The 13,362-nt window shown below is 42.4% G+C and overlaps 1 protein-coding gene across 1 annotated transcript in view; it reads right to left on the reverse strand.

Annotated features, from left to right (window-relative positions):
* The window catches only part of RBM26 (RNA binding motif protein 26), a 105,286-nt gene that overhangs the window by 29,796 nt on the left and 62,128 nt on the right, over positions 1–13,362 (reverse strand). The gene's annotated exons all lie outside the window — the stretch shown is intronic.

Here is a 13,362-nt window from a genome sequence, read left to right on the forward strand (position 1 = left end):
TAACCCATTCCAATGCTTCACCACCCTCCTAGTGAAAAAGTTTTTCCTAATATCCAACCTAAACCTCCCCAACTGCAACTTGAGACCATTACTCCTTGTTCTGTCATCTGCCACCACTGAGAACAGTCTAGATCATCCTCTTTGGAACCCCCTTTCAGGTAGTTGAAAGCAGCTATCAAATCCCCCCTCATTCTTCTCTTCTGCAGACTAAACAATCCCAGTTCCCTCAGCCTCTCCTCATAAGTCCTGTGCTCCAGCCCCCTAATCATATTTGTTGCCCTCCACTGAATTCTTTCCAATTTTTCCACATCCTTCTTGTAGCGTGGGGCCCAAAACTGGACACAGTATTCCAGACGAGGCCTCACCAATGTCGAATAGAGAGGAACGATCACGTCCCTCGATCTGCTGGCACTGCCCCAACTTATACAGCCCAAAATGCCAATAGCCTTCTTGGCAACAAGGGCACACTGTTGACTCATATCCAGCTTCTCGTCCACTGTAACCCCTAGGTCTTCTGCAGAACTGCTTCCTAGCCACTCGGTCCTTAGTCTGTAACAGTCCATGGGATTCTTCCGTCCTAAGTGCAGGACTCTGCATTTGTCCTTGTTGAACCTCATCAGGTTTTTTTTGGCCCAATCCTCTAATTTGTCTGTATCCTGTCCCTACCCTCCAGCGTATCTACCACTCCTCCCAGTTTAGTGTCAGCTGCAAACTTGCTGAGAGTGCAGTCCACGCCATCCTCCAGATCATTAATGAACATATTGAACAAAACCGGCCCCAGGACCAATCCCTGGGACACTCCACTTGAAACCGGCTGCCAACTAGACATGGAGCCATTGATTACTACCCGTTGAGCCTTATAGTCCATTCATCCAGCCCATACTACTTTAACTTGCTGGTAAGAATACTGTGGGAGACTGTATCAAAAGCTTTGCTAAAGTCAAGGAATAACACATCCACTGCTTTCCCCTCATCCACAGACCCAGTTATCTCCTCATAGAAGGCAATTAGGTTAGTCAGGCATGACTTGCCCTTGGTGAATCCATGCTGACTGTTCCTGATCGCTTTCCTCTCCTCTAAGTGCTTCAGAATTGATTCCTTGAGGACCTGCTCCATGATTTTTCCAGGGACTGAGGTGAGGCTGACTGGCCTGTAGTTCCCCGGATCCTCCTCCTTCCCTTTTTTTAAAGATGAGCACTACATTAGCCTTTTTCCAGTCATCTGGGACCTCCCCCGATCGCCATGAGTTTTCAAAGATAATGGCCAATAGCTCTGCAATCACATCCGCCAACTCCTTTAGCACCCTTGGATGCAACGCATCCGGCCCCGTGGACTTGTGCTCGTTCAGTTTTTCTAAATAGTTCCGAACCACCTCTTTCTCCACAGAAGGCTGGTCACCTTCTCCCCATACTGTGCTGCCCAGTGCAGCAGTTTGGGAGCTGACCTTGTTCGTGAAGACAGAGGCAAAAAAATCATTGAGTACATTAGCTTTTTCCACATCCTCTGTTACTAGGTTGCCTCCCTCATTCAGTAAGGGGCCCACACTTTCCTTGACTTTCTTCTTGTTGCTAATATACCTGAAGAAACCCTTCTTGTTACTCTTAACATCTCTTGCTAGCTGCAACTCCAAGTGTGATTTGGCCTTCCTGATTTCACTCCTGCATGCCTGAGCAATATTTTTATACTCCCCCCTGGTCATCTGTCCAATCTTCCACTTCTTGTAAGCTTCTTTTTTGCGTTTAAGATCAGCAAGGATTTCACTGTTAAGCCAAGCTGGTCGCCTGCCATATTTACTGTTCTTTCTACACATTGGGATGTTTTTTTCCTGCAACCTCAATAAGGATTCTTTAAAATACAGCCAGCTCTCCTGGACTCCTTTTTCCCCTTCATGTTATTCTCCCAGGGGATCCTGCCCATCAGTTCCCGGAGAGACTCAAAGTCTGCTTTTCTGAAGTCCAGGGTTCGTATTCTGCTGCTCTCCTTTCTTCCTTGTGTCAGGATCCTGAACTCGACCATCTCATGGTCACTGCCTCCCAGGTTCCCATCCACTTTTGCTTCCCCTACTAATTCTTCCCAGTTTGTGAGCAGCAGGTCTAGAAGAGCTCTGCCCCTAGTTGGTTCCTCCAACACTTGCACCAGGAAACTGTCCCCTACACTTTCCAAAAACTTCCTGGATTGTCTGTGCACCGCTGTATTGCTCTCCCAGCAGATATCAGGGTGATTAAAGTCTCCCATGAGAACCAGGGCTTGCGATCTAGTAACTTCTGCTAGTTGCCAGAAGAAAGCCTTGTCCACCTCATCCCCCTGGATGGTGGTCTATAGCAGACTCCCACCACAACATCACCCTAGGAAGGTCTAGCTGTTGAGAGGCCTGAGAAACCGTAGAAGCCCCTGGAGCAGGATGGGGTGGAGAAGATCTGTGCTGAGATGGGACAAGTAGTGCGCTTTTGATGGACTCCTCAGGGTGCCCAATAGGGCCACAGAGTAAGGTGAGATGAGTCCCAAGGACAACTCTTGCAGTAAACACAGCAAGAAGTCCACCTGGTACGTGATCTCGACCATCTCACCAAGATTAAGTAGGCCAATAAGATTTTCTGGATCTGGTAAGGGAGGGATCGCCCCAGATATATTCGGAGTCAGACACTGGTCCATCATGCACTCCCTCAGACAAAGCTCTCTCAATGTTTGAGTCCTCTTTTAAAAGGAACGACAGATGTCACACCTTTCCCTAATGTGACCTTCACCCAAACACAACAAATAGCAGTGTTAGGAATAGAACAGTGCGGTAGCGCTTTAATGTCATTGCCGACGGGGGGTGGCACAGGCCAGCAGCATGGATGGATAGGCTGGCTGAAGGAGGCTGACCCCAAGCCCCGCCCCTTCCACTCGAGTCCCCGCCCCTTCTGAGGGCCCAGAGTCGGGCCCCCGTACCAGTAAGTGTTTAATATTACTTTCACCCCTGGCCTTCTGTCTCTAAATATGTCAGTGGTGTACAGCCTGATGAATAGGGCAAAATACAAGATGTTCTAATTATTCCATGAACCCAGAGACAAGTAGTTTGCAGCCTTTTAATCCAGTTTCCTAGAGAAGCTGAGAGAGTATGTCATTGAACATAAAAACACAAGAACATAAGAATGGCCATCCTGGGTCAGCTGGGTCTTCTGACAGCGGCCAAGGCTTCAGAGGGAAAGAACAGAACAGGTAACCATTAAGTGATCCATCCCATGTTGCCCATTCCCATCTTCTGGCAAACAGAGGCTAGGGACACTTCATATCATAGTTTTGCATCCCTGCCCACCCTGGCTAATAGCCATTGATTGTCCTATCCTCCATGAAATTATCTACAAAGTTTCCAAGACTTATTGTCCTAGGACACCTCAGCTACTATCGTGACAACATCTTTAGTATAATGGTCTTTAACCATGGCTTCACATTTTGCACTCTTGGTTGCTCAATCTCAAGAACTACACACACACAGCTGATCACACAACGAAAATGGAAACATGAAACATTCCCCCATCTTGGGTTTTCTACTATCATATCAAAACTAAGATTAGAATCCACTCTGACTCCAGACAAGAAGCATCACACACAGTAATCCATTTCAGTACCCAGTAAACGCCAGTGAATCCTTACAAGTTAATCCTCCTCAATAAGAGACCATGGCAAGTCAATCTAGTGAGTCACTGACCACTCAAGGAAAGCCATAGAGATTCTGGCCCTGAAACATCTACTGCTTCTTTACTAATCCCACAGATCCCCATAATTCTTTGATAACCGCAAGAAAGAATGAAACTTGAGAGTTTGTTGCTGTATTCTGTGGCAAGGTGGGCTGGTGCCAAAGTAGGGAGGTGCATGTCATCTATCACCCTACCATAGTTTGGGAACCTTGTTGCTGAAAATCCATCAATTATGTCCTGCACATTGCTGAGGGAAACGATTAATGGCCTTACACACTTGTATGACAATGATCACCACTGTGGATTTTCCAGCTCCAAAATGGTTTGCTACTGGTCAGTGGGAAATCAACATTGCAAGGTTCCAGAGTGTGATGGCCACTTGCTTCTCCACTGTCAATGCATCTCTTTCGCATCCAGAAGTTCTGCAGTCACTGCTCATTGTCACGAACTTGTCTTACAATGTGATCCCGCCAGTCAATGCTCATTTCTTGGGCACAGAAGTGGCACACCTCCATCTATAACTGCTCCATGAACACAACAGCCTTGAATTGTTTTTAATTGTCATGTCCCCGCATTGTTGGAGAATTTTCTGCAGGTCTGAAAGTACAGGAGAAGCATGAGTTCTGTATTTGCAATGTTCATGAGAACTGATAACTCTGCAGGCTCCATGCTCCTTGTCAAAGATACTGGATACTGAGAAGTGCCATGCAGGTTTGTGGAATCCAAAAAAAATATGGTATATGGATGACATTATGGGATGGAGAAAGTTGCATGCTGGGAACTTGACCACTAGCTCCCAGAGATGACTACATGACTCATTTCTATTCCACATTGTGAATCCAGATGCAGCATGTGACACACTGGGTTACCTACCCATGGTGCACTGTTCTTTGCATCGACACAAGCACTCCTAGTTTTATGTACATGCAGGGCTGATGCAAGCAGCCAAATATGCACATACACAAGTGACATACTAACTTTGGTAGCTGTACGCTGATGTAACTTGTGTCAACCAGAGTTTGTAGTGTAGACATGGTCTTAGATACGGCCAATATGCTACAGCCCTGTTAATCAGGAGTCAGGCCAAGACATGGAACAGAGCATACTGGTGACTCTACAGAATGATCTCCTGGTCACGGGCATAGGTCAGACAACTCTTTGCTGGACACCTACAGTATTTGATACAGCTGACCATGCAATGTGCTCCTTTTATGCCACTCACCCTGAGAATAAGCGGGGATTCTATTCCCCAGCCTCCAGAACCCTTATCTGTGGGTCCTTAAGTCACTAAGGGAGATCATGAAATAGCAGGGACTAAAATGTGAGCAATATGCAGAAGACATCCAGTTCTACTCCACATGCACATAAGATGCAAGAAGCACCTCTCCACACGAGTTTTCCAAGGAAAGGGCCTGTCTGCAATCAGCAAGTGACTTAACTGCCTAGAACTGAATCCAGAAGAGCTTAAATCAGGGGTTCTCAAACTGGGGATCGGGACCCCTCAGGGGGGTCACGAGGTTATTACATAGGGGGTCGCGAGCTGTCAACCTCCACCCCAGACCCCGCTTTGCCTCCAGCATTTATAATGGTGTTAAATGTATAAAAAAGTGTTTTTAATTTATAAGGAAGGTCGCAATCCGAGGCTTGCTATGTGAAAGGGGTCACCAGTAAAAAAAAGTTTGAGAGCCATTGGCTTAAATTAAGGTACTGATGATGGGATTAAAAAGGACTCCAAAAAACTTGCCACCGCTATAACATCACCCTCCACCCTACTCTTCTGCTTTGGTGTTTACCTCGATTTCTCATTTCAATACATCCAAACAGCCACAGTCATACAAAATTCCCTAATCTATTCATGGTTTCAGAGTAGCAGCCGTGTTAGTCTGTATCCGCAAAAAGAACAGGAGTACTTGTGGCACCTTAGAGACTAACAAATTTATTAGAGCATAAGCTTTCAAAGCATCCGAAGAAGTGGGCTGTAGTCCACGAAAGCTTATGCTCTAATAAATTTGTTAATCTCTAAGGTGCCACAAGTACTCCTAGTCTATTCATGGATATCAAGACAAATGCCAACGCCAGTCAATTTTAAATTTAGCCACAATGATTCATTCACCCCTGGCCTCTAGGCATGATTTGTGTAACTCACTGCACCTAAGAATGAAACCTTGAATCTAAAAAAACTACAGATAAACACAGGACACTAGAAAAAGTCCTCCACTCTCCGTAGTTGCTTCCCCATTGAAGACAGGGTGAAATTCAAAGTTCCGGTCCTTATCTTCAAATCTCTCCATTGTCTGGAGAGATTTGATCATGACCTCCCAAAACAGCTGTGTTCCACTGAGACAACAGAATTATCAATGTCAAGGGTGAAACTCATGTACGCAGAAAATTACAAATGGGAAGTACAACTCTATGGGCCAGAAGTCTTGACCATATGAACACCATTGTCTTTAGATTAAAATGCAACACACAACTCTTTGGTTTAGCCTTCCTGTATTAAACACTAATCTCTTCTCTGAACCCACAAAATAGAGTCCAATTTCTGGAGACAAAGGGAGAGACTGACAGAATTAACAATACATTTGTGTATAATTTATAATTTTGTGAAGTACTCATAGCACAGTGATGGGTGCCAGAGTAAGAATTTACACAGATCAATCTTGTAAGCACCATACTGAAGTCCCGAGATGGAGGAGATTCTGAAGCTAGTGTATACACATCAGTGCTTTCAAATATCTTGTAATCCTACAACGACTGAAGGCAGAAAAGCTTTGTACTAATGGATGGTAAGCAGAAATGGCTGCCAAGTGCACTTAACAATAGCAAGACTGTCTTGGCTTTTTTTTTTTTTTTTTTTGGCAGTTCAAGAATGTAGGAATTGATGTTGACAAAAGGTGACAATTTGACAGCCAAGATCCATAGTGAAAAGCTCATTCATTTTAGAACACTACATTTTCTTGTAAATGCCTTTTGAGAGCATAAAAATATGTTGTGCCCTTCCTGAGAACACCTTAATTTCTAATAAGGTACCATGATCCAAGCAGCCCAATGATGACAGAGAATTTGACCTTACTCTTAAACAGAAGATTCAGAAATACAGGAAGAATTAGAGACTGATGACAGGCCCAGAAAATCTGAATACCAGAACTGATACACAGAGGGAATCCAGTAAAGTATCTCTCATTGTTAATATTTATATTTCAGTAGAACCCAGAGGATCCTGATCAGCACTGGAGCCCCATTTTACTAGGCACTATACAAACGCAGAAGTAGACATAGCCATTGCTTCAGGCATCTTGCAGACTTTGTGGAAACAGGGATAATGGAAGATAAACTTTATAGAAAGTCCTGAATCAAATCAAACAGGAAGACATCCTTCAGGAAATCTGAATCCCTCTTCACTTAAGCCATGAACAGGATATACGTTGAGTGGTCCTTGAAACACCAGTCTCTTTACCAATCACTCCACTTTCTGAATAGAGACTATACTACCAAGTCTTTTAGGGATCACAACGCCGCTTGTGACTCAGGCTATAAGAATGCCTTTCTCTGACAACTTGAGGGCTATCAGATAAATCTGAACTTAATACACCAGTCCTAAAATATTACTGCTGAGCAAGGAAGGCAATGTGAATCCTTGTTTCCTCATATAATATTGGAATACTGTAAACTGCACAAAATATCCTCCTTCTGCCTGAAGGAGGAAAGACTTCAGAACCACTCATACTGATTGAGACACCAAAACATGTAGTTTTCTTTTCCAGAAATTCCAATCATCATGCTTGTGATCTACTCCAAATATTTGGATTCAACAGTTATGTGGCCATGTAATTAAGCATACAGGCACATATTTGATATAATGTGTATCTTACTGGTCTCTGCAATTTAGAAACTTATTATAGATGCAGCTGGTTGCACTGTAAACAGTGAAGGTGGCTTGACACTTTGTATTATAAGAACCTGTTTTCACGTAGCTTTTAACTTTCCCAATTTTTAAATGGTCAAGATGATATTTCCCATGCCAGAGGTCTGCCCTCAAGCCAACTTATTTGGGAAAGTTTCTTTTTATAGATTGCAAATAATTTTTGTTCCCCAAGACTACCTCCCTGTTGAAATTTATATGAAAAGCCTCTCAAAATCTTGCAGTACAAGATCCACACATATCTCTCATATGAAATGTAAATAAAAGTGACAGTATTTTTGCTGCAATAAGTATTTCAGAAGTATACGTTTTACAACCTATCATCAAGGCATTACAAGGCCATTTGGAAAAGAAAAATGCTGTAAGGAATTAACAGTATTGTCTCAGCATTAGTTAAAAAGAGGCCTACAAATGCCAATTTTCTTTTTGGTTATAGAAATTATTTTAACAAAAGGGAATTGCCAGAAATAGTTTACACAGTGCGAGAGCACCAATAGGAAAGCATATGTTAGCCAGCAAGGAAGTAATAACACTGGTCTACAATTTTTGAGAAGTCGTCTGCTTCAGAGATAAAATGTGCTATTTATTATGTATTTTGATGAGCTGAATTCAAATATGACAATTAAAACAACTGATTGGCTACTGTTTCTAAGATATTTAAGTTTTTACATTTTATGTCTATGTATATTGTGTAGAGAGTAGAGTTGTAATCATAAATTGTAAACCTAGGTCTTTTCATGTGTTTATGGTTGCTTTACATGATAATATTTCACCTGTCCTGTTTATGTAACACTTTAAAAATCAGCAAAAGGGTTATATAAATAAAATTGATTATGAAACAAAAGGCAAAAAAACTTATGTACACAATTTAGTCCTATTCAGTGTCTACTCGGCGCTTCTTGGCTTGTCTCTTGTATTCATTAAATGGAGTATCTCTTGTCACTGTCCAGCAGTAGTCTGCAAGCATTGATGGGCTCCATTTGCCCTGATAGCGTTTCTCCATTGTTGCAATGTCCTGGTGAAATCGCTCGCCGTGCTCGTCGCTCACTGCTCCGCAGTTCGGTGGAAAAAAATCTAGATGAGAGTGCAAAAAAATGTATCTTTAGTGACATGTTGCAACCAAGGCTTTTGTATGCCTTGAGGAGGTTTTCCACCAACAACCTGTAGTTGTCTGCCTTGTTGTTTCCGAGAAAATGTATTGCCACTAACTGGAAGGCTTTCCATGCCGTCTTTTCCTTGCCACGCAGTGCATGGTCTAATGCATCATCTCGAAGAAGTTCACGAATCTGAGGACCAACAAAGACACCTACCTTTATCTTAGCTTCACTTAACCTTGGAAATTTTCCACGGAGGTACTTGAAAGCTGCTTGTGTTTTGTCAATGGCCTTGACAAAGTTCTTCATCAGACCCAGCTTGATGTGTAAGGGTGGTAACAAAATCTTCCTTGATTCAACAAGTGGTGGATGCTGAACACTTTTCCTCCCAGGCTCCAATGACTGTCGGAGTGCCCAATCTTTCTTGATGTAGTGGGAATCTCTTGCACGACTATCCCATTCGCAAAGAAAACAGCAGTACTTTGTGTATCCACAGTCTGCAGACCAAGCAAGAGAGCAACAACCTTCAAATCGCCACAAAGCTGCCATTGATGTTGGTCATAGTTTATGCACCTCAAAAGTTCTTTCATGTTGTCATAGGTTTCCATCATATGGACTGCATGACCAACTGGAATTGATGGCAAAACATTGCCATTATGCAGTAAAACAGCCTTAAGACTCGTCTTTGATGAATCAATGAACAGTCTCCACTCATCTGGATCGTGAACGATGTTGAGGGCTGCCATCACACCATCGATGTTGTTGCAGGCTACAAGATCACCTTCCATGAAGAAGAATGGGACAAGATCCTTTTGACGGTCACGGAACATGGAAACCGTAACATCAACTGCCAGGAGATTCCACTGCTGTAGTCTGGAGCCCAACAGCTCTGCCTTACTCTTGGGTAGTTCCAAATCCCTGACAAGGTCATTCAGTTCACCTTGTGTTATGAGGTGTGGTTCAGAGGAGGAGGATGGGAGAAAATGTGGGTCCTGTGACATTGATGGTTCAGGACCAGAAGTTTCATCCTCTTCCTCTTCATCTGACTCAAGTGAGAATGATTCTGGTGCACCAGGAACCGGCAGTCCTTCTCCGTGGGGTATTGGACGTATAGCTGATGGAATGTTTGGATAATGCACAGTCCACTTTTTCTTCTTTGACACACCTTTCCCAACTGGAGACACCATGCAGAAGTAACAATTGCTGGTATGATCTGTTGGCTCTCTCCAAATCATTGGCACTGCAAAAGGCATAGATTTCCTTTTCCTGTTCAACCACTGGCCAAGATTTGTTGCACAAATGTTGCAGCATATGTGTGGGGCCCACCTCTTGTCCTGATCTCCAATTTTGCAGCCAAAATAAAGGTGATAGGCTTTCTTAACCATAGTGGTTATACTGCGCTTTTGTGATGCAAAAGTCACTTCACCACAAACATAGCAGAAGTTATCTGCACTGTTCACACAAGTACGAGGCATCTCTGCTCACTTTGGCTAAACAGAAATGTGTCCCTTTGCAAAATCAAACGCTGACAAATAAGAGAGCATGACACTGTACGATTTCTAGAGCTGATATAGGGTAATTTGTTCAGCAGAGTGATGTAAGCTTTGTTATGATTGCATCATCCATGACTTCTAGGAATAACATGATGCAATTCATATCATGTATGACGCAATACCAGCTTCAGATTGCATCATTCATTGTTTTGCCTAAAAAGCAAGTACTGTCCAAACCCAGTCAGATTTATTCATAGATCCAGTCAAAGATGTATTTTAGTCATTTCTGGTTTAAATTGAGATCCCTTCCCTTTATAACTCACTTATCCTCCGCCATTCTCAAATCAAGGGTCATATATACTGACCCAATAGCATATCTTGACAACTAGAGCCAATCAACAATTTTAAGCATCATTTTCGTTCTCAGTGACCCAGAATTAGTAAAGTTTGACTACATTTATTTCAGAAGCATTTTGGCTGTAGAGCAGTGTAATCAAGATGCAAGTTGAGCATAATAACTTCTCCTTCAGTTTGCTGAAAATCTAGTATTTTGCATATTGGTAAGCACTTGAATTATGTGAAATTTCTTTCACAGCTTTTATGTACACTCCTAGTACATTTATGAAAGTACATTTATTTTCCTTAACACTTAAAAATGTATTGTTTCAAAATGTATGCAATTTCCATGTGGTCTGCTCAGTGTAACTACAGAAAGACACGTTATCGATTGTCAGCACTGCCCAGCAACTGTAGTTAAAGAGCAAGCTATATTCCATCTTGATACACACACTATCAGCAAAACTTTCAGTTAATTTTTAATTGCAGACAATTAGGCCACATAAACTTATGGTAAAGAAAAGATTACAGTATCTTATAAATATATTCAATAAATAAATATTACACATTCCAGAGCATTTTAATTAAGTATTAATTAGTAATCCTGAATGGAACATAAAATTGCTTAAAAGTAAGTGATATGAAAATCAGACTTTTTTTTTAAAGCTGATATGACTATTTTTCAAACCAGCCTTTCTAAAAGAAATGCAGGCATATATTTTTGTACATGGCGCATTTCTTGAACAAATTCTATTTACATATAGTTTTTGTAATGGAATTTTAATCTCAGGACAAGAGTTAATCTACAACCTTTTAAAACAACTATTAGAGAAGAACATTGTTTATCTCTAGTACATTTAACACTTTTGTTAATATTAGGCTATTTTTAACGTGCTGATGTTCCTTTAAAGAAAAGAATAAGTAAGGACAGCTTTAGCCTTTCTTTATAAACACCCACAGCACCATCTACAGACACAATTTTAAAAATGCATGCTAACAAAAGTTACCTCCTGCAAATCTATAAAATATCAGGTGACAATACCCTTTAAAAATCTTTACAGTGCATCAGCAGCTGAATGATCAAAATGGAAAACAGCCAGAATGGCATACTTCTGAGTACTGTCCAGAGACTGAAGATGTGAAGCATCCCTGCTAAATGCCCTAAGAGCAAACATTTGTAGTGTTGTTATAGCCACATTGCTCCCAGGATATGAGATACACAAGGTGAGTGAGGTAATATCTTTTATTAGACCAACTTCTGTTGGTGGAACAGACAAGCTTTCAAGAGACAAAGAGATTGCCCTCAGGGCTGGAAAAAATAATCAGAGTGTCACAGATAAATGCAAGGTGGGACAGATAGTTAAACGTAAGCATTAACATGTTGCAGGAGACCAGTTAAAGTGAAACGGACAATTGTTTGATGATATCCCATATGGGTTCCACTGTGTGGTGGTTGGTGGGTTTCGTTTTTTCCGTACTGAAGCCAGCTCCATTGAGGTACTTGGGTGGCCAGTTCCATGATACGATCTACTTCTCTGGTGGACTGTCCTTCTTTGGTGAAGGCAGTTTTAAGTGTGTTAATGTGTATCCTGGGCTTTCTCCTCAGAGCATATGCTGCAGTAACTGAGTGCCTGGCTGTAGATAACAATTTTTTGGCGTCTGGAGTGGTTCCTGGATCCAGGGAAGTAAGCATGGTGATCCCTGGGTTTCTTGGATATAGATGTCTATAGTTAAACTTTCACAGAAAAATGATAAAAGACAAAAACACTCTATCATCTGTGGGCGAACACTTTTCACAAAGCAATCACTCTACACTGGATCTCTCGGTCCTCGTCTCAAACGAAACCTGCACAACACCATCACAAGATGAGCCTGGGAAGTTAAATTCATAACTTTGCTAGATACCAAAATTCAGAGGCTTAGAGACACTGGTTGTAGGACTCGTTACACCAATGTGCAACCCATGACTGCACAGGTGTTAATTGCCCACTGTCCTTTAACTGGTCTCCTGCAACGTGTTATGCTTAACAATCTGTCCCATCTTGGATTTATCTGCTACACTGATTACTTTTTGCAGATTTGAAGAAGAGCCTTGTGTAGCTCAAAAGCTTGTCTCATCCAACAACAGAAGCTATTCAAATGAAAGATACTAACTCATCCACTGCCAAAAGGCAAGGGGCTGCTGCTCTGTAGTAATGCAGCCCCACGTCTGCCAGCACCCAGATAGCCGATGATGGCTACCAGTCATACTGCACCGTCTACTGCCAAAGGCAATTAGCTGCTGCTGTGTAGCAACGCAGTACCACGTCTGCTGGCACCCAGATGACATATGGTGACGGTGAGCTGAGCGGGCTCCATGCTTGCCGTGGTATGTTGTCTGCACAGGTAACCCAGGGAAAAGGCATGAATCGATTGTCTGCCGTTGCTCTGGAGGGGGAGGGGCCTGACGACACGTATCCAGAATTCCCCGCGACACTGTTTTGCATCATCAGGCATTGGGATCTCAACCCAGAATTCCAATGGGCGGCTGAGACTGCGGGAACTGTGGGATAGCTACCCACAGTGCAACGCTCCGTAAGTCGACGCTAGCCTCGGTCCTGTGGACGCGGTCCGCCGACTTCATGCACTTAGAGCATTTTATGTGGGGACACACACAATCGACTGTATAAAACCAATATCTATAAAACCGGCTTCTATAAATTCGATCTAATTTCGTAGTGTAGACATACCCTAAGAGAAAAGGGTTGTGTACTACTTACCAAAAGAAGATTTTTTTCAACTATTTTAATTGCACAACAGATTACACTGTAAAGTAACATGCAAGTTAAGCAAAATAT

This window comes from Malaclemys terrapin, chromosome 1, assembly GCF_027887155.1.
Source record: "Malaclemys terrapin pileata isolate rMalTer1 chromosome 1, rMalTer1.hap1, whole genome shotgun sequence".
NCBI lineage: Eukaryota > Metazoa > Chordata > Testudines > Emydidae > Malaclemys > Malaclemys terrapin.